The sequence below is a fragment of the Schistocerca serialis genome, chromosome 1 (assembly GCF_023864345.2).
Source record: "Schistocerca serialis cubense isolate TAMUIC-IGC-003099 chromosome 1, iqSchSeri2.2, whole genome shotgun sequence".
Lineage (NCBI taxonomy): Eukaryota > Metazoa > Arthropoda > Insecta > Orthoptera > Acrididae > Schistocerca > Schistocerca serialis.
This window is the reverse complement of record NC_064638.1, coordinates 335,046,341-335,069,360: the sequence shown is the minus strand read 5'-3', so window position 1 is coordinate 335,069,360 and position 23,020 is coordinate 335,046,341.

Genomic DNA, 23,020 nt, shown 5'->3' with positions numbered 1-23,020 from the left:
GAGCAGTTTTCCAGTCTTTAGGTGCGGATATTTCTGTGAGCGAGCGGTTGTATATAATTGCTAAATATGGATCTATTGTATAAGCAGTACCTTCTTTTGGAGGAATCGTGAGTATTTCTTGACAGTTCGCGACCCTTATCTGACGTTAATAGGGGACACCAGAAAAGAGTAGTGTTTCTGGACAAGTTCGTTTATCAGGCGCATATGCGTCAAGCAGATAATCAATCAATTCTAGAAGCAGGCGTTACTGAAGTGGCGTTGTGAGTCAAACATTTTTAAAATACGAAAGCCACCCTTAAATGATTCTAGCATAATGTCACCTCCTCTGCGTCTCGAAGTAGTTGCTCACGCGCACTATATGCTAAAGGAACACAAGAAGTACTCTCAGTCAAACGCTGTAATGTTAGTTATGGTTGCTAGTTACTCTAACGAGAACCAAGTCGTTACGTATTTTTGAGGTGCTGCGGCTTGTGGAGCGCGGGTTAACTTCGTTGCCGACGCATTTCATGGGGCGATGCGTGCCGACTCGAACGTGGCGTGCGCTCGCCAGGATTGCGTGCGACGGGAAATTACGCGAGATTTCGTTAACTGATGGTTCGAATCCCTTCCCGCCGCTGACGTCGCAATTACCATGCCGATAAATCGATCACCGCCTAAATTGGTCTCCAGCCGTAGTTAAATCTTCAAACAGGCATTTAAAAGCGTTCTAGCGCTTTCGTTCACTCGTGAAGTAAGTTCACGCTGCGTTATCTGTGCGTTAAATAATCGCTTAAAACAGGGACTGCTTAGTGCACGATTTCTTTGTTGGCGTGCAGAAAGTTGGTAATATTTTATAAAGCGCAAGGAGTAAATAACAAGCGACTGAAGCTAGTTTTCAATTGGGTACGACAAGTAATTTGTCTTTGTCGCACCTTAATGTTGTCAAAGTTTAGGAGTGAATTCTTCACCTCCCGTGCGTCCAAGCCAATTAACCTACGTATCCATTTTTAAGGATGCTTTTTGGTGATGACGCCGAAAAGCTTCTCAAAACTGTGGGTCCTGTGTGTACGCCCCCGATAAAACATTAGGTGTTCCAACGGACAATATTGAAGGAACGAATTCACAGTTACAAAGAGTCACCACCGGATAAATGTCCATGAAATCTTGAAAATTGTGGTAGAATTTCAGCTATTTAGTGAATTACTTGACTTAAAACTGCACAGGGTTGAATTCACTCAGTCCTGACGCCAATATAGTTGTAAGCATAACTTCATTTTCTTTGAAGTTATCATGTTCACGCAAAACTGAACATGAGGATTATAAATCAGTTAGCTGTTACTGGAAAGAAAGGCGAGTGAAAGTCTCAAAGGCTGTATACTAATATATCGGAGTTTATTGTTAAAGAAGGCCGAGGACCTCTGCAAGAAAATAACCAAATCAAGTGCTGCGTATAATGTGAGATACAGTCAGCGTGCAGCACCTCCGGAACTGAAACAATGTAAACACCACTCAGAAAACAGAGAACTTCTATTCTCCTTCTAGCACTGTTCAACAAAAACTGAGCAAGTACGCGACTTATGTTACTAAAATTCAGAGTGTAATTCATCGTACCAAAAGTAGTCATATTATTAATTTCTGTAAATAAAGCAGCCTAGATGGCTTAATGTACTTTTTTATTCATAACGACGTTCTGTTTACTGTCATCATGAATATAGAACTGAAAACTCTAAAAGCAAACTTAATTATCAAATTTCCTGTAACCTATGCCTAAGTCGAGTGCCCGAGATGACATACTGCGTGCTTTTCGTATATTCTTATGCTTCTCTGACACGTCATTACTTTGCATATTTTGCCCAAAAACCATGCTGCGTACATGAACGAGCTGTTTCTTTGGCTAATAAGCAAAACTAATACAAAAATGTAATCTAAATTGCACCAGTTACAACTTCGCCCACAAAAAACGTGAAAAACCATTTTCGTTCAGGACACAGAATGCTATATGACGAAAATTTAATTACGTGTTCTGAAATGAAGAAGTTGACAGTGCTCTAGACATTTAGTGACAGATATTTCTTTACTAATCCTGTCTTTGTCGTCAATCTTCTGGCTGGTTTGACGTGGCCCATCATGGCTTCTTCGTATGTGCCAACCTCATAATCTTACAGTAACATTTACACCTAAGCACTTCAGTTATTTGCTATGTATTCCAATCTTTCCTTTCCTTTTTCACCCACTATCGTTCCTTCCAGTAACTCAGAAGATGTTCCCTGACATCTGAAAACATGACTTTTCGTCATATCCCTTTCTCTTGCTTATGTTTTTCGTATGATATTCTTTTCCCCGCCGATTTCATGAAGACCCCTTCATTTTTTACCCTCTCAGCCCACTTAATTTTCGCGTTCTTCTGTAAGACCACATTTCAAACTTGTCGAGTCCCTTTATCAGGTTTCTCCAAGCACCTGATTCAGTTGCATCAACTCCGTGTAAATTCAAACATACTTATTTCTCAAGTTATGGCACACGATTGTGGACTTCTTTTCGCCGTGAATGGTTTCTTTTCCTGCATTAGTATGGTTTCTATATCCTGCTTACTTTGTCGGTCATGAAGTGTTTTCTTTACAACGAAGCAGAATTTCCTCACCAGTTTTAATGCTAAGTTTGTCACTAATCTCACATTGCTACTCTTCGTTACTTTCGTCTTTTCTTGGTTAACTCTCACATCAGTTAATATTCGCTTCGTTCAACGGGTCCTGTAAATCTTCCTCGCGTAGACAGAAAGTGCAAAAAGCGCTGTGCGTGAAAATTACGGGATAGAAGTTCTTCACACCCTGACAAATAACGATCGTGTGATTCCCGTTTCCCCAGAAAGACACTGTAAACAACAATTACAAGGAATTACTTATCCATTACAGGTTAAGGAAAAGATAATGAATGACAGTTTGTGACAGCTAATTTGTTGTCGATAACTGTGAATATTTTTGTTTGGTTTTCAGTATAGACTAGAAATTAGAAATATCCACAACAATAAGTTCCATGTTTTGTACATCATAATATTTGTAAGGAAAAATCAGTATCGATTGGACCATACATCAAGGCTTCTGAAACCTAACAGTGTATTGAAAATGATGCAATTCTGTGACCCAAATCTCACTTCACCATGTATGTTTTTCATCCTGTCACTAGCTATTCACCATAGGTAGTGTCACTAGTTTATGCACCGTAACTCAGTCCTCATAGCGTGTCAAAAACAAAAAGTATTTTTATGCTAATCAGAGAAACGTGTAAATAGATCATATATTAAAACGACAAATTTAGCTTTTGAAAGCAATCACTTCCCAGGTATGTTAGTTGATTAGTTAATAAATTATGTCGGCATATTTGCTTCCCGTTGGCTTGCCTCAGATGCACATTAATTTGCTTGCGAATAAACACAACTATCATATTTTTTCCGATTGTACTTATAACTCGATAGATTGATGATAATGAATGCCTAAATTTGATGTCGTCTCTTCTTATCAAACATATTTCATATTTTAAAATGTGTTATTTTTTGAATGCACTGTTTCATAAAACAATTCGATGTTCATGTTAGGGCACTTACGAAACAATTGCAATAATAAGCACATACAAATTCCAAAGAGATTGTAAAGTTCATAAAAGTAGGTTGATATTATTTCATTGACTACGCTTCAGTAGTTTTAGCTTTCTAGTGCTGATGCTCCCTTAAAGCTGGTAATTATTTCGACTTTGGCAGAAACTGAAACATGAACAATTGGTAATGCCTTTCTAACTCATTGAAAGATAATACTGACTGATCTGCTATTATGAGTTCCTGTAAACATCCGTAGGAAAAAAAGCCTCGCTTCATAAGTATGTAGCACAACGTTCTGTACTTAAATACAAACGTAGCACATCGATCTTATTACACAATCTTCAAAACGGTTAAACGCTGTCTAGAGTATGGAAATAATCCGTAGCTGTCACGAATAAAAAAAGGTAGCAAGAGAAAAATTAATAAGGGAGAAAACGAAAAAAAATATTGGACTCAGAAATCAGTCAAGGTAACGCCGGCTCGAGGAATGTGGAAAGGTACGTGTGTATCGCGAAGATAGGTGAGTGACCAGTCAGAGTTTATGCGATATATGACTACCGTACTGGCACCTGTGTTATATCTGAGGTGTTTGGAGAACGTCAGCCGAGGATAGGCTGAACCGTTCTCGACCTGCAGATAATTGGCGTTAATGTCAATGCGGTGACACGTGTTATGCCATGTCACAAATCTGTTGTCAGGCAGATCAGCACTACCCTTAGCACAGCTCTTATGTCGTCATGTTATGTATGTTCCACTCAAATGACCTATAATACTGCGTCGTCAAAAAAATACTTCGCTTTGTACGTTTTACATCAACGGAAATTGGTGAAGGTGGGAGACTGGAACTTTAAAAGTGAGTGAGTGAACGGGAACGTGGCTTATATATCTTAAAAATGACTTACATGACGTACCAATGAAGGATTTTCGACTGGTGTTTGGTTAGTGAACTCTGAACAAAGCGGGTCGCGTAGGGAACGTGAAGTATTCGTTTCCACAAAGTAAGCAAGATGCGCTCTTCTTATGTGTCTGTGTACGTGCATACGGTTCTCATTACAGCCAGTGTTCCGCCCAAGCTTCTCGCTACATCTGGATCCATGCAGCAGGCATCCCTTGATAAACACAGCTACAGATGATACGACTTATGAAACACTGTCAACCTCAACAGTCCGGTCAACACTCACAGCCGGATGAGGCATTTGTCAGGCAGCTTGGGCGGAACACTGGCTGTAACGAGAACCGTATGCACGTACACAGACACATAAGAAGAGCGCATCTTGCTTACTTTGTCAGTCGTCTGACTGGCTGGATGCGGCACGTCACGGCTTCCTCCCGTGAGCCAGCCTCTTCGTCCCTGAGTGCCACATCTCGCGAGGTGGAGCAGTGGTTAGCTCGCTGAAGTCGCATTCGGGAGGACGACGGTTCAATCTAGCGTCCGGCCATCCTAATTTAGGTTTTCCATGATTTCCCTAAATCGCTCCTGAATGGTTCCTTTGAAAGGGCACGGCCGACTTCCTTCCCCGTCCTTACGGTGTCGTTTATCTGTTGGATATAATGTAGTCTATCCGGTTCTTAGCCTCTCCAGCTCTCTCCAGCACCGTGAAGAAGGGTTGAATGAAAAGTAATGGCTCCACCTTCGTTAATTGGGTTTGGATAGGAATATTTAATAAATCAAACGCAGAAATAATCCTTAGAATGTGATCTTTAATTACCAATATCCACTTTTCCACATAATCACCAGCCAATTGGATACATTTCTGCCAACGATGAACTAGTTTTCTGAAGCCGTCACGGAAGGAGTCGACACTGTGGTTACGCAACCACAGTCTGACAGTCCTCTCAACGTCTTCATCAGAAGCATAATTATGTCCCCGCAGGTCGTCTTTCATTATCAGGAACAGAGGGAAGTCAGATATTTCTAAATCTGGACTGTACGGAAGATGCCGTACGGTGGTGAGATTCAATCTCTGAAGCTCTGCTGTGGTGGCACGTGAGGTATGTAGTTTGGCATTGTCATGCAGCAGGAAAACATTTCACTTTTCCTTTCGGATCCATGTTAGGCGTCGCTTCAGAGTTCTCAGCGTTGTGATGTAACGCTCTGAATTTATGGTTGATCCACAATCAAGGAAATCAACATTTTGGTTGTGAAACTCGGTGGTTGCTGTCACAGGACTCCAACTCTCTTTGTCACGCAGGTCAGATGTTCCCGCTCCAACGCCTCGCCCAACTACGCACAGTACTGACATCAACACGATCACCATAAACTGCTTTCATTCTCTGATGAATCTCCTTTGGGGTGACACTTTCTGCTGTCAAGAATTCAGTGACTGCACGTTGCTTAAATCGAATTGACCGAACGTCTGCGCAGGATTCCATACTTTACACTGTAACAACGCAACCTTTCAATGCTCTAAGGCTTCCCGCCAACTGGTGCTGTAGAGAAGAGGCTACGGAAAGGCAATACCTGCCGCATACCAATGCTGCCAACTGTTGAAGAGTTACGAAGGTGGAGGCATTACATTTTAGTCCACCCTCGTAAGTTGTTCGCTGACGTCCAAACAGTGCTCTCGCCGAACATGCGTACAATTTCCTGATTTATTTATTATCCCTCCAAACAATTTTCAAAGTCTCTCTTTAGTGCAACGTTACAAACGCTTCGATTCTCAAACTTTCCGGCTTTCCCTCATTTGATGGTTCACTTCCTTACAATGCTGTGCGCAAAACGTACTTTCTCACATATTTCGTCTTCGGAATAAGTCCTAGTTTTGATAGTATAGTTGGTGTCACGAATAATAACGATCTAGTTTAGACTTGATGTGCACATCAATGCCACGACGTCTCCGACAGCCTCTGAGCGTTAGGCAGTCTTCTGACCGCTCTACTGTGAATGTCGGAGCGAACGCGAGCGTTACACATGACAAAAGTGAGTTATTTAGCGAACCTCTATTCCATTTGTTGGCATCCGTCATTGCTAATGGTGATAGTGAGCAAGAGATTCTGCACAAGCAAGCGAGAAACACAATTTGTGGGACACATACTTTCACAAAGTGTAAAACACCAACAGAAAAACAATCCCTTCCCGTGTCTTGACCTCTACCAAGTTCATCTTTCGTGGATCGGACTATAGTAGACTATTCTGTTGACAACGTGTGCCCTCTTCGGTTGTGGTAGTCTGCTTTTTATGACCTCCTTTCTTCGTCCCTCAAGTATCATTTTGCTTCCCACATACTGAACTTCTTGACTCCACCTACTTCAGTCCCTAATTCTGGTGTTAAATTAATCTCACTCCTACTAGTCCACATAATTTTCGTCGTTCTTCTGTTTGGTGTTAACCTAACGTATGTGCTCACCGGAATGTTTATTCGAGTCACCAAGTCCTGCAGTTCATACTCACTTTCACTGAGGACACTGGTGTCATGAGCAAATCTTATGACTCATATACTGTCGTCCTGACTTTCAAACTGAATCCTGAACCTTCATTTAGTGCCGTCATTGCTTCTTCGGTGTATAGACTGAACAGTAGGGGCGAAAAACTACATCTCTGACATACACCATTTTTAATTACAAAAGGTCTGTTTTGTTTTCCCTCTTGATTACCCAAGAGCTTACAGCTATTTTCCTGTGAATTTCGAGTATCTTTCACCATTATGAATGGTAGCTGGCTTTAGATTTAGATAAATGTAAGTTAATGCAGGTGAGTAGGAAAAACAATCCCATAATGTCCTGATAAATCACGAGTAGTGTGCTGGTTGACACAGTCACGTCGTTTATACACTCCTGGAAATGGAAAAAAGAACACATTGACACCGGTGTGTCAGACCCACCATACTTGCTCCGGACACTGCGAGAGGGCTGTACAAGCAAAGATCACACGCACGGCACAGCGGACACACCAGGAACCGCGGTGTTGGCCGTCGAATGGCGCTAGCTGCGCAGCATTTGTGCACAGCCGCCGTCAGTGTCAGCCAGTTTGCCGTGGCATACGGCGCTCCATCGCAGTCTTTAACACTGGTAGCATGCCGCGACAGCATGGACGTGAACCGTATGTGCAGTTGACGGACTTTGAGCGAGGGCGTATAATGGGCATGCGGGAGGCCGGGTGGACGTACCGCCGAATTGCTCAACACGTGGGGCGTGAGGTCTCCACAGTACATCGATGTTGTCGCCAGTGGTCGGCGGAAGGTGCACGTGCCCGTCGACCCTGGGACCGGACCGCAGCGACGCACGGATGCACGCCAAGACCGTAGGATCCTACGCAGGGCCGTAGGGGACCGCACCGCCACTTCCCAGCAAATTAGGGACACTGTTGCTCCTGGGGTATCGGCGAGGACCATTCGCAACCGTCTCCATGAAGCTGGGCTACGGTCCCGCACACCGTTAGGCCGTCTTCCGCTCACGCCCCAACATCGTGCAGCCCGCCTCCAGTGGTGTCGCGACAGGCGTGAATGAAGGGACGAATGGAGACGTGTCGTCTTCAGCGATGAGAGTCGCTTCTGCCTTGGTGCCAATGATGGTCGTATGCGTGTTTGGCTCCGTGCAGGTGAGCGCCACAATCAGGACTGCATACGACCGAGGTACACAGGGCCAACACCCGGCATCATAGTGTGGGGAGCGATCTCCTACACTGTCCGTACACCACTGGTGATCGTCGAGGGGACACTGAATAGGGCACGGTACATCCAAACCGTCATCGAACCCATCGTTCTACCATTCTTAGACCGGCAAGGGAACTTGCTGTTCCAACAGGACAATGCACGTCCGCATGTATCCCATGCCACTCAACGTGCTCTAGAAAGTGTGAGTCAACTACCCTGGCCAGCAAGATCTCCGGATCTGTCCCCCATTGAGCATGTTTGGGACTGGATGAAGCGTCGTCTCACGCGGTCTGCACGTCCAGCACGAACGCTGGTCCAACTGAGGCGCCAGGTGGAAATGGCATGGCAAGCCGTTCCACAGGACTACATCCAGCATCTCTACGATCGTGTCCATGGGAGAATAGCAGCCTGCATTGCTGCGAAAGGTGGATATACACTGTACTAGTGCCGACATTGTGCATGCTCTGTTGCCTGTGTCTATGTGCCTGTGGTTCTGTCAGTGTGATCATGTGATGTATCTGACCCCAGGAATGTGTCAATAAAGTTTCCCCTTCCTGGGACAATGAATTCAAGGTGTTCTTATTTCAATTTCCAGGAGTGTATATCTGGGCGTAACACTGCAAAGCGATATGAAATGGAACGAGCTTGTGATGTTTGTGGTAGGGAAGGGGAATGGTCGACTTCAGTTTACTGGAAGAATTTTGGGAAAGTATGATTCATTTGTATAGGAGACCGCATATAGGATGTTAATACGACTGATCGAGTGTCTTGGATTCGTACCCCAAATGGGATGAAAAGAAGACATCGAAGTAGTTCAGAGGGGGCAGTTACCTTTATTACTGGTAGGTTCGAACAACATTCAGGTATTACGAGGATGCTTCGAAAACTCAAAAGGCAATCCCTGGTGGGAAGGCGACGTTCTTTTTCAGGAACATTCTTTAGAAAATTTCGAGAATCTGCATTTGAAGCTAATTGCAGAACGATTCTACTCCATTCAACGTTTAAGGACCACGAAGATAAGATCCGAAAAATTGGGCCTTAAACTTAGCCACATAGATAGTCGTTTTTCCGTCGCTTTATTTGCGGGTGGAACGTGAAATGAAATAAGTGGTGGTAAAGGGTACCTTTCGCAACGCATCGAACGGTGACCTGCGGAATATGCATGCTGATGTTAAACGCTTTTTTTGGTCGACAAAAATCTATGATCGTGTTTGGCTTTACCTAAGTGTTCCTTCCATTTTCAACTGCATTGTTTGCTCTCTGGAGCCTTTACCTTTCCTAAAGCAAAACAGATCGACATTTAAATTATCGTAAACATTTTTCCATTGTTCTCTATGGACTTTCGACAGCAACTAGGATGCATCGGCCGCTAAGCTAATTGTGCGTTAATACTCGCACATTTTTCCACTTGCTATCTTCAAAATTTTGTGGACGATACTTTCCGAAATTCTAATGGTATACCTCCTGACTCATACATTTTGCCAACCAACATGAATTCTCATTTGGCTCCCTCTTCCCCCAATGATTTTAGAAATTTCGAAGGAATGTTAACTAAGTCTGTAGCCTAATTTGATCGCAAATTTTCCGAAGCTCTTTTAAACCCTGATTCTAATATTAAGTCACCCTATATTTTCTATATCGACTCCTATTTCTTCTTTGGCCCCTTAATGGTATTTATAGTTATGCAGGACATTAATTTTGTTACCCACAACATTCTGACCACAGGTCAGTGCGACAGTGACAGTGCGACTTGCATTATGTACTGGATATCTATGTAACACATAAACTAAGATTGCTTCAAGTCTGGATGTCAACCATTCATCTGTCCGTCCCCGGTAGCTGAGTGATCACCGCGACAGAATGTCATTCCTAAGGGCCCGGGTTAGATTCCTTGCTGGGTCGGACACTTTCTCCGCTCAGGGACTGGATGTTGTGTAATCCTAATCATCATCACTTCATCCCCTTCGACGCACAAGTCGCCGAAGTGGTGTCAAATCGAAAAACTTGCACCCGGCGAACGGTCTCCCGACAGGAGGCCCCAATTACAGGACATTTACATTTTCACCTTTCATCTTACACTGTAGCATTAAAAAAATAAAAACAACTAGTGGCTGATATGTCTTTGTGCATGTATGTTACTATGCTGTTAAGGAAGCAGTTATTATCATGGTGCACTGCAGCGGACTTTACATCACCATCAGAATCGAGGAAAACCTCACATGATAGTTAAATTCGAAGTGACATAAACGGTCACACCACAACGCCTGTGTGACGGCGGGGTCCTCGTTGCGGTGCGGACGCAACAAGTAGCAGCTGTTAGGCCGCGCACAGGTGTGCCGTGTGTGGTCGTGCGGCGCAACAGGCTGCGGCTTCGACGCCGGGCGCCGCGTGCGCCATTAACGCTCGGTCGGCGTACAGCGTCTTGTCACGCGCACTTGTTGGCGCCCAGTCTTCCTCTATCCCTTTCCCCTAATGTCACGCCTACTCCTGTGCATGCGTTGGCATCACACGCATGCCTTTCCGGCTCGCGTATTAGACCTGATACGGAGACCAAAACTCTCTCCTCGATGATTACCTTCATCTGTTTCCTTCTGGAACTCTTGGACGAGCGAAGCACTATGGGTACCTCACGATCGCTGTTTGAGGAATGTATATTGATTCTGGATGAATTAAAATATATTCCTCGAACATCGATCGTGCGATACCTTTTGTGCTACTATCATCCAAGGGTTCGAGAAGGAAACAGAGGAAGATAATCTTCTCAATTAATACACCGACCAAAATCTAGAAAACATCAACCTCCTTTTCTTGTTTTTAGTTGTCAGTTTACTGACTTGTTTGATGCGGCACGCCATGAATTCCTCTCCTGTGCCAACCTCTTTATCTCAAAGTAGCACTTGCAACCTAAGTCCTCAATTATTCGCTAGATGTATTTCAATCTCTGTCTTCCTTTATGGTTTTTGCCACCTATAGAGGCTTCTAGTGCCATGAAATTCATTCCCTAAAGTCTTTACAAAAGTATTGGGGAGAAGAGAAGTTTGTGGCACAACTTGACCAGAAGAAGGGATCGGTTGGTAGGACATGTTCTGAGGCATCAAGGGACCACCAATTTAGTATTGGAGGGCAGTGTGGAGGGTAAAAATCGTAGAGGGAGACCAAGAGATGAATACACTAAGCAGATTCAGAAAGATGTAGGTTGCAGTAGGTACTGGGAGATGAAAAAGCTTGCACAGGATAGAGTAGCATGGAGAGCTGCATCAAACCAGTCTCAGGACTGAAGACCACAACAACAACAACAACAAAGTCTTTACAGATGTCCTGTCATCCTGTCCCTTCTCCTTGTTAATGTTTTCCACATATTCCTTCCCTCCCCGATTCTGCGCAGGACCTCCTACTTCCTTAACTTAACAGTCTACCAGATTTTCTACATTCGTTTGTTGCACCACATCTCAAATGATTCGATTCTATTCTACTTGTATTCCTGTTTCCCGACAGTCTATGTTTCACTTCGTACGATGTGGGCTCCAAACATATATTGTCAGAAACTTCTTTCTCAAATTAATGCCTCTGTGTGATACTAGTAGACGTCTCTTGGCCTGTAGTGACCTTTTTGACGGTGCTATTCTACTTTTGAGGCCATAATTGCTCTATCTGTCATGATTTACTTCACTTCATCTATTTCGCGACCATAAATCCTGATGTTAAGTTTCTCTCAGTTTTCATTTTTGCCACTTCCCATTATTTTCGTTGTAACCTCCCCACAATAATTTAAAATAAATAATATAAATAAATCTCCTCATTCAGTGTAACCTCCCCACAAAATTCTTTCCAATTTGTAACCTCCCTACAAAATTCTTTCTGATTTAATCTAAGCTCGAAATTCATTTACATTTAGCGTAACCTCAAAACAGAAAAATTCCTAAACCTCTCAACAGTAAAAATTATAATTATGTCGTTCAAATTCAGTGTAACGTCCCAATAAAAATAATTAATTCAGGAACCTGGTAATAAAACAATGTAACTAACCTCTCAATTAAATTGTCGCTCACTTATGGCTTTTCAGTAATTCACAGTGAATTTAACCTGGTAAATTTTGGACGACAGCAGTGCTGCGTCATGGCCCTAAAAAATCATTCTGAACAAAAAAAAAAGGGAAAAATTCTTACCTCAATGAAGTCGCCGGATATATCTGCTCTTACAATAAATTTTTCCGGCACAGCTCTGTGCAATGCTGGCGGATATATCTCTCATTTATGAAAGGAAGCAACTGATTTTTCTATTGCAATAATCGGGATGATCATGGATGGGAGAAATTAGTAAATTCTTTAAATTGAAATGACTGGTTGTTAAAAGTTACTTTTTATGAGGAAGATTATTATTGCGAGAGTTTTAAAACATTTACATGCGACTTGAGATAACATTACTACATACGCGCGAGGCTGCTTTTTACCTTATACAATAATACTCAGGCTCCGGCATCGCTGCACCGCGACCAGGCCAGCGAACACGATACATCATACCAGACCAGAGCAGACTAGCAACAACTTACTGCTACAGCTACACAGTTCCTATGTAAGTGCAGAACATGAAATGAAATAGAGTGCACATGCACTGAGTACAGAACATATCAAGCAATGACAAAATGTATACGCAATGATTACAAAACACATTAACAAATGACATAAAGTGCACACGCACTGTATATATTTTTTACCATTTTACAAGAACTAGGATTCGCAATGAGTACAAAATATATTAATAAATGACATAAAGTGCACACGCACTATATATATATATATATATATATATATATATATATATATATATATATATATATATTACCATTTTACAAGAACTAGGATCGGAAAGGGAAGGATTGCATCATGGTTATAGCACAGTAGGTTGCACATAGCTGCACTGAAAGTCCATATCTTTCTACAGAAGCACAACACCAAGTGAGACAATCTGAAGTTCTCTTCCCTGAAGTATTAATCAGTGTAGCCAAGACACTGAAATGTCGTATTAATATTCAATGTTATCATTTTGGTAGTACATTAGGTACGCCAAACAGTGGGACTATAATAACATCTCCATCCTTCAAGGTGGTGGACAGCATGATGTGTCCACACCACACTCCTGCAGAATCGATACTTTTTCACCAACGTAGAATTAGTGCAAAATCCAAATATAGTGCTCCATGATCATGAGGATGGACACAACAAACGGATATTGCAGTAATTTCTGGTAATTAGGTCAGAAGGTGAAGGACACTAAGTCTTATGCTAATCATCATAGAGAATTACACTAGACTATTAACCGATTTGAGTAATTGTTGGCACTCATTGTCTAGTTACTAAACATTTCTGTACTATGTATGGAGTATTACAGAACATTATTCATAAGTCATCTGATTACACTAAATATTGGCACTCATTGGCCAGTTACAAACCATATTTATGCATTGTTCAGAAGTCATTATTCAAAACAAGAGTTAATTAATGGCATAGCATTAACATAATTCATCTAATTATAGTAATCATTGGCACTCATTGGCCAGTTACAAAACATTTTTATGCATTGTTCAGAAGTCATGATTCAAAACAAGAGTTAATGAGTTTGGCATCAAGCTACTGGTATTCATACACTCCTGGAAATGGAAAAAAGAACACATTGACACCGGTGTGTCAGACCCACCATACTTGCTCCGGACACTGCGAGAGGGCTGTACAAGCAATGATCACACGCACGGCACAGCGGACACATCAGGAACCGCGGTGTTGGCCGTCGAATGGCGTTAGCTGCGCAACATTTGTGCACCGCCGCCGTCAGTGTCAGCCAGTTTGCCGTGGCATACGGAGCTCCATCGCAGTCTTTAACACTGGTAGCATGCCGCGACAGCGTGGACGTGAACCGTATGTGCAGTTGACGGACTTTGAGCGAGGGCGTATAGTGGGCATGCGGGAGGCCGGGTGGACGTACCGCCGAATTGCTCAACACGTGGGGCGTGAGGTCTCCACAGTACATCGATGTTGTCGCCAGTGGTCGGCGGAAGGTGCACGTGCCCGTCGACCTGGGACCGGACCGCAGCGACGCACGGATGCACGCCAAGACCGTAGGATCCTACACAGTGCCGTAGGGGACCGCACCACCACTTCCCAGCAAATTAGGGACACTGTTGCTCCTGGGGTGTCGGCGAGGACCATTCGCAACCGTCTCCATGAAGCTGGGCTACGGTCCCGCACACCGTTAGGCCGTCTTCCGCTCACGCCCCAACATCGTGCAGCCTGCCTCCAGTGGTGTCGCGACAGGCGTGAATGGAGGGACGAATGGAGACGTGTCGTCTTCAGCGATGAGAGTCGCTTCTGCCTTGGTGCCAATGATGGTCGTATGCGTGTTTGGCGCCGTGCAGGTGAGCGCCACAATCAGGACTGCATACGACCAAGGCACACAGGGCCAACACCCGGCATCATGGTGTGGGGAGCGATCTCCTACACTGGCCGTACACCATTGGTGATCGTCGAGGGGACACTGAATAGTGCACGGTACATCCAAACCGTCATCGAACCCATCGTTCTACCATTCCTAGACCGGCAAGGGAACTTGCTGTTCCAACAGGACAATGCACGTCCGCATGTATCCCGTGCCACCCAACGTGCTCTAGAAGGTGTAAGTCAACTACCCTGGCCAGCAAGATCTCCGGATCTGTCCCCCATTGAGCATGTTTGAGACTGGATGAAGCGTCGTCTCACGCGGTCTACACGTCCAGCACGAACACTGGTCCAACTGAGGCGCCAGGTGGAAATGGCATGGCAAGCCGTTCCACAGGACTACATCCAGCATCTCTACGATCGTCTCCATGGGAGAATAGCAGCCTGCATTGCTGCGAAAGGTGGATATACACTGTACTAGTGCCGACATTGTGCATGCTCTGTTGCCTGTGTCTATGTGCCTGTGGTTCTGTCAGTGCGATCATGTGATGTATCTGATCCCAGGAATGCGTCAATAAAGTTTCCCCTTCCTGGGACAATGAATTCACGGTGTTCTTATTTCAATTTCCAGGAGTGTATATAATAGCATGTAAGTGACATTTGACAAATTTAAAATATAAGAAACAGTGGCATTCATTGGCCAGTTACAAAGTATTCATATAGTTTTATAAAACATTATTCAGTATTATTCAGAAGTCATCATTCAAAATGAGAGTTAATTATTGGCATAGCATTTATAGAGTATAACAAAAATATTATTTACAGAAATCACTGGCATAGCTTTTATGCATTATTACAAAACACCATTCAGCACTACTCAGAACTCATCATTGAAGTGACATAGGACACATCCAAAATGCCACACACTGCAACTATTACTCAAGGTCCATGGTCCAATAATACATAGATATAATGGATTCAATACATCTGGCAAAAAAATGGCTCTGAGCACTATGGGACTCAACTGCTGATGTCATAAATCCCCTAGAACTTAGAACTATTTAAACCTAACTAACCTAAGGACAACACACACATCCATGCCCATGGCAGGATTCGAACCTGCGACCGTAGCGGTCGCGCGGTTCCAGTACATCTGACAAATCTGCATTATATTTAGTACTATAAATATCTCTTAAACTAGTAGCATTATTTGGGACTGGTAATACACTTTTTGTGCCAGCAATGCATTGTGTTAGGATCGATAATTAATTGCTCGGGCATGAAAATATTTGCTTTTGACTTATTGCTGTAAATAACGATTAATAACGTCATTCGTCATGAGTCAGCTGTAGCAAGGTTATGAATAAGTAGAGTATATGTGATCACATTCATGAATGACACACACAAATGAGTAAAAAAAAATGCAAGTACTAGAACAGGTTTAATGACTAACTGATTATAGCACATTAATTTCATGAATAGCTTCTCCTGAAAAAATGCAAAATGGATTATTAAGCTGAAAGAAGAAACGCACATTATGCTGAAAAGTAGTGAACTTCGAATTAACAGGTAATGAAACGTGTACTCAATATGTATGTACTCTAGCTGTCCTTTCCAAAACATTCAGCCATTATACCATGCGATATAAGACATACTGTCAAAACAAACTGCAACAGATACCTAAATAACTACATAGCATTTCTTAACTAACAGTAAATATAAAAACTACATCATTATTCTCATCTGCGAAGAAAAATTTCATTAATCATATTAGCATATTATTCATATAACTATTCATCATCATTCATTATCATCTGCAAAAAAAAAAAAAAAAAAAATCATTATTCATTATTCATATTACCATTTACTTCATACAACTATTCATAGTATAGAGTTTCTTATTTCTAGCATATTTCATCACTAAAACTAAGATGTGTAGTTCTGTCTGACAGCCTGCATCAATCGCCTCGGATTCTGAAAGAAAAAAATTGGTTAAGACTGCTATCATACGATGTGTATAGTATATTCTTGTTAATGCTTGTTAATTCTGATCCATTTACTCTTCATAACAAGGTATTCCGTTTTCTTTCGTTCATTCCGAAGGTGAAATTCCCATTTCATAGTAATCCACTGTGGTTTGTTTAAGTTATTTCTTTTACACGTTATTTCTTTCTGAAAATGATGAATAAGGTTTAATATCTTGAATTTCAATCATATACCCATTAAATAAAAATTCGTTTCTAGTGATACAATTAAGCATACAGCATAGAATGACAGAAAACGTATTATGTCAAAAACATAGAGAGCGTTCAGGTGCAAAAATGTACACACAGTCTCATAATGCAGTAGCCAAAAGTGTAGAATAGTCAAGATATTGAAATATCATAAGGAAAAATGTTAAAGTCAACTGGTGTTTGTTATATCTTAAAGATTTCGTAGTGCATACAAACAAAAATTCTACTTTCGATAGGAAAACAATCATACATACACAAAAAAATGGAAAATGTGCACGGTCTGATATATAAAGACAAGAAAAGCGACCTGCTAACCTTACCTTGCCGGGCACTTGCCAAGAAAAAATATGATAATCATCAGTAAGTAGTCATATAAATATAATTGCATAAGTGGTAATAAAAATATGTAAGTTTATCTGAAAAAATGTGCACGGTCTGATGTGTAACGACAAAAAAAAAAAAAAAAAACGACCTGCTAAACTTACCGTGCCGGGCACTTGCCAAGAAAATATATGATAATCATCAGTAAGTAGTCATATAAATATAATTGCATAAGTGGTCATATAAAAATCAGGAAATGGCATTACAGTGTGATAAATCATAAAGTATGTTCATTCAATAAGGTTTAATATTGGAGACATGGTGATTGCCTTTACTTTTTCTGGTTCTCAGAGTTTCTACGTGTACTACATTGGGGTGAGGAATGCTGTGAATTCTGTATTGCACCTGCATGTAGAAGCTCAAATTTACTGCATCTACTCTTTCCTCTGTTGGATAAATAATGTGTGTGTACTAATGTCTTCTGTCCAATGTGAAAGTCATGGCGTGTACAAACCTGTTTTCGCTGTCTTCTCCGGCGCTCTGCGGCACGTTTGATGTTATTGAGTGCAATGTCAATTATTTCATGGTGGCGTAGTCGACGAGATGTAGGAAAGGATACTAATTCTTTAATTTTGTTAGGTGGTTCAACATTTTTCAGTATAACAGTCGGAGATAACATAGTAGATTCATTTGGTATGGAGTCAATTACATCCTGGAATGACACTATGTGTGTATCCCAATCAATATGTTTTTTATGGCAGTATATTCTACATAGCTTACCAATTTCTTTCATTAGTCGTTCACAAGGATTCGAAGAAGCATGATACTTGAATATATAGATTGGAGAAATGTTTCTTGCTCGTAACGTACGTGCCCATATAGCAGATCGAAACTGTGGTCCATTGTCGGAAATTACTTTCAATACATGCCCTACATGAAATAGAAAATATTTTACAAATGCTTTCGAAACAGATTTAGCAGTAGCTTTGCGTAACGGAGTGAAGGTTACAAATTTCGAAGTGAGTTCAACAGCGACAAAGATGTAGCAAAAACCTCTATTAGCTCTGGGAATCGGACCAAAAATGTCTACAGCGGCCATGTGTCTCAATTTAACAGGTATAATGGGATGTAACGGAGGAATATGTGAAGTCGTGTCTGACTTAGCTTTCTGGCAGATTTTACATGACGCTAAAACTCGTCGAATACGCTTCTCTATGTTGGCAAAATAACAGTTCTGTCTCAGTATAAGAAAACATTTCTTGGCTCCGTAATGTGCGTAACTTAAATGAGTATACCAAATTAGTTTGTTAACAAGCTCGTCAGGAATACATAGTAACCAATTGTTGCTGTCGGAGTGAGAGCGGCGAAACAGAATATTATTGCGTACAGTGTAATGGTTTCTGATGGTAACATTATTCCTATCTTGCCAAAGATGTTTAATTTCTTTCCATACGTTGTCTTTGCTCTGCTCCTGTGCTATGTCTCGTAATGATGCCGAAATGAAATTTTCAAATGCAACTTGTTGAATATACATAACGCTAAAATTTGCTTGGCAGAAGTTGGTTGCGATGTCTTGCTGATTGTTGCTGAGAGAACGCGATAGTGCGTCTGCTACAATATTTTGTGTACCGGGAATGTGAACAATTGTAAAATTAAATTCCTGTAAATAAAGTTTCCATCTGCTTAATCTGTCGTGTGTAAATTTTGCTGAAAGTAAAAACTTTATTGCTCTATGATCTGTGTAAACGGTCGTATGTCTTCCATAAAGAAAATGCCGAAATCTCGTAAATGCCCATACAACACATAATGTTTCAAGTTCTGTAACAGAACAATTGCGTTCAGCAGGTGACAGAATGCGACTCGCAAAGGCGATGTTTTTAATTACTGTAGAACCATCTTCTTCAATTTCCTGAAAAATGTGGACGCCTAAAGCGGTGTTAGAACTGTCGGTGGCAATGGAAAAATTTCTAGTAAGATCTGGATGTGATAAAAGTGGTGCATTCAACAAAGCTTGTTTCAGATTGACAAATTCAGAATGTGCTTGGCTATCCCAGGACCAAATAGTGTTTTTACCCGTCAATTGACATAATCTAGGGGTTTCTAAAGCAGAGTAATGAATAAATTTACGGAAAAAGTTAATTAAACCCAAAAATCTGCGTAGTTGTTTCTTCGTCGTAGGTACAGTAATGTCACGTAAAGTGAAGCTTTTCGGTGTCAGGCGCAATGCCTTCTGCTGAAATTACATGTTCAAGAAACTTTATAGAAGTTTTGCCAAAGTGCGATTTGCTAAGATTAACTGTGAGTCCTTGTGCACGAAAGGTTTGTAACAGTTGTTCAAGAATCAAATTGTGTTCAGACCAGTTAGCTTCTGCAATAAGAATGTCGTCTACATACGTTGTGATTCTGTCTTTTAATTCTGTCGGAAGTATAGTATTCAAACCGCGAATAAATGCTGCTGAAGAAATAGTTAAACCGAACGGTAATTTACAAAATTGATAACAGTCACCAAAACAGAGAAAAGCTGTGTACTTTCTGCAGTTCGGATGGAGCTGAATTTGTCAAAATAACGATGTCAAACCTAATGTGGAATAAACAGCAGTACCATGAAATTTCTGTAAAAGTTCTTCTAAAGTCTGTGGGCGATCTGTTTCATTAATAATAATGTCACTGATGTGACGCGAATCAAGTACGACCCGAAGTGAACCATCCTTTTTCTTAACAATATGGAGCGGGTTTATGTACGGACTAACTGCCGGTTCAATAATTTCTTGGTCAAGCATAGCTTGCAATTCTTTCTTAACTTGTTCTCTGTGAATATAAGGAATGGGATAATGTTTGGCTTTAAACGTGTCGTGCTGTTTAACTTGAAATTCATACATAAATCTGGACATAGTACCAGAGACGTTGTCAAAAACTGGAGCTTGCTGTAAAAGAATTTTGTGTAGTTGAGTACGTTCGTCGTCTGTATTTGCATTGCTCTGCTTAACTTTATCAGAAATCATCTGTATAACGTCATAGTCGGCTTCGACTGGAGTATTATAGTTGTGTACGTACGTATCTGTGAACAATGCGGAATGACAGTCTATGTTACCTGATGCAGAAATGACCTCTGTACGATTAATTGTTTGTTCTTATACAGATAAAGAGTGCTGAAATTCTAATGCCAGTTGTACATTTTCTTCCTTTGACATTAAATAGGAATTTTGAAAGTCAATAATTGCGTCGTGTTGTGCCAGAAAATTCGTACCTAAAATAATGTCTGTTGTCAATAACGGAACAATCCAAAAATTTGAGTGAAACGTATGACCTGCAATACAAAATGATAAGTGTGTCTGTAATTTTACATCTACTCCTTTACCAGATACTGCTCCTTTTACTTTAGTTTTGCCTAATGGTAACGTAGGATAGGTATTCTCTTTGTTACATTCGTTAAAAGTTTCCTCATTTATAACTGACATAGGTGATCCAGAATCGATCACTGCTGAAAATTTGGATGATCCAATCTTTACTTCAATGACAGGGTGTGGTTGGTTGGTTTGGGGAAGGAGACCATTCAGCGAGGTCATCGGTCTCATCGGATTAGGGAAGGACGGGGAAGGAAGTCGGCCGTGCCCTTTGAAAGGAACCATCCCGGCATTTGACTGGAGCGATTTAGGGAAATCACGGAAAACCTAAATCAGGATGGCCGGACGCGGGATTGAACCGTCGTCCTCCCGAATGCGAGTCCAGCGTCTAAGTGACAGGGTGTGAAATGGTTTTTTGAATAACTGGTTTTTCCTGCAAAAGAGTGTCTCGGATGTTGTCAAAAGTAATAACATTTTCGTGAACAAGATTCTGCGTGTCAAAAGCATTGCTTGCGTTCCTGTAAGATGCAACCTGTACTGTATCTAGTCAAATTCTATCTGACGTGCTATTATTTTCGGGAGGATGCTGTGGCATTTCGACCATTTGTACCGTTCTGTTATTTCTTCCTGACGTATTACGTTCGGGATGATACCGACTGCTGGTTCATTCATGATAATCTGTTGTTGCGGATGATTCTGCTGCTGGTAAGACCAACTGTTATTAAACGTACGCTTAAAATTGTGCTCATTACTTTTACGTCTGTCATGATAGTCATTGCTATACGGTGCGTTGCGATACGAGTTAAAATGATGTGTTTTCTGTACGTAGTTATTTCCTTGTTGCTATGCGTTACTATTTGGCGGAACCGACGCTATACGTGTAGGCGGCGAAACATTAAAGCTTGGTTGACCTTGCAGACTACATTGTTGGTTAGGTATGCTAACCGACTGGTTTTGTTGCTGTTGTTCGGAAAAACCTCTATTGTTACCAAAATGTGGTTCCTGTTGCTGATAATTTTGACGATACTGATAATTAAAATATTGTTTGTTATTAAAATTATGCTGGTAGTTCTTGTCATTTCGCGAGTGTCTAATGACAATTGTCACTTTCGGTAAAACTTGTCATATCAGGTTTTCTTTATTCATTCTCAATCCTAGATAGATCGATAGTTCAAGAGCTGTTTTGATAGATATAAAGGATAGTAGAAGAGAAGGCAGCAGTGCAGAAAACTAAAGATGAAATAGCACTACTACGGCTCGGGGCCCTGTGCACGCTACGGCACATATTCATCGAAGCGTAATGAATCCCCTGAGGTCAATTACGCACTGTGAATAAATTTTAGTTTCTGCGTTACAGGCCAAACTGATGAAAATACAAAAGCAAATTGTCGTATCCAGTCCAATTCTAGTTTCTGCGTTACAGGCCAAGCTGGAGAAAATACTAAAGCAAATTGTTGTATCCAGTCCAAAGCGTGTAACTGTGCTCTGTAATTTTTAAATACCTTAAATTTTCTCACGAATAGAAAGTGTTTGTAATAAAAATTATCGTCTCTGTATGTCTTAGCAGGTTCAGGATTGCATGAGAATCTGTTCGTCTGTGTCTCTTCGGATTCTAAGTCCCATGGTCTCTGTAAATTACTTAAGTTATACTGGCTGTGTGGGTGTGACAAATATTCCGAACGTGGCGTATGCTGTGACGTGTTAGTGACTGAAACAATTTTCATTTCTGTCACTTTAAAACGTTCGTCAATTTGGCTGATCTGTTGTTGAAATCTCTTATCGACTTCCGCATCCAGCGTGTGTGAAAGTTCTGGTGACATTAAATTAAACTCGTTGCGTATCTGTGTTGCGTTTTCTGAAAATTGTTCAGTGACTGCACTCATTTCATCTCTAAGTAATTTAGTTGTGGCTACACGTGTACTACTTAATTCTTGTACAACAGATCTAATTTCTTCACTACTGTTCCTAGCATAAGCCTTACTTTCCTCACATAATTGTTCTTTAGTGTCATAACGTTGCACGGAAACGGCTGTAATCTGTTCACTAAGTTGTTTGTTCTGTTCATTAAGGTTGTCGTGTTTTTCGTTCGACTGTTTGAAACTTCCATTAAATTGTTTGCACGATTCATTATGTTGTTTATAATTATTGTTTAGTTTTTCATTAAGTTGTTTGAAATGGCCGTCGAACTTTTCATTACGTTGTTTGTACGATTCATTAAGTTTGTCGTATTTTTCGTTGAGTTGTTTGCACGATTCATTAAGTTGTTTAAAATGGTTGTCGTGTTTTTCATTGAGTTGTAGTAATAATGCAATAACTTGATCCCAGCCAAAATTAGCGGCTCTATTTTCTGTGCTGTGTGATGATGATCTGCATTTGTCACGTTTTGTGTAACCATTTGGTTATTGTCTGATTCACAAAAAGGTTTGCCAATCGGATGTGCACTGTTGGTCGCTAAATCGGAATCAAATAAATTTGACATACTTTGAGTACATTTTCACCTTCGTTAGAAACAATTATCTGTTCGTTACGT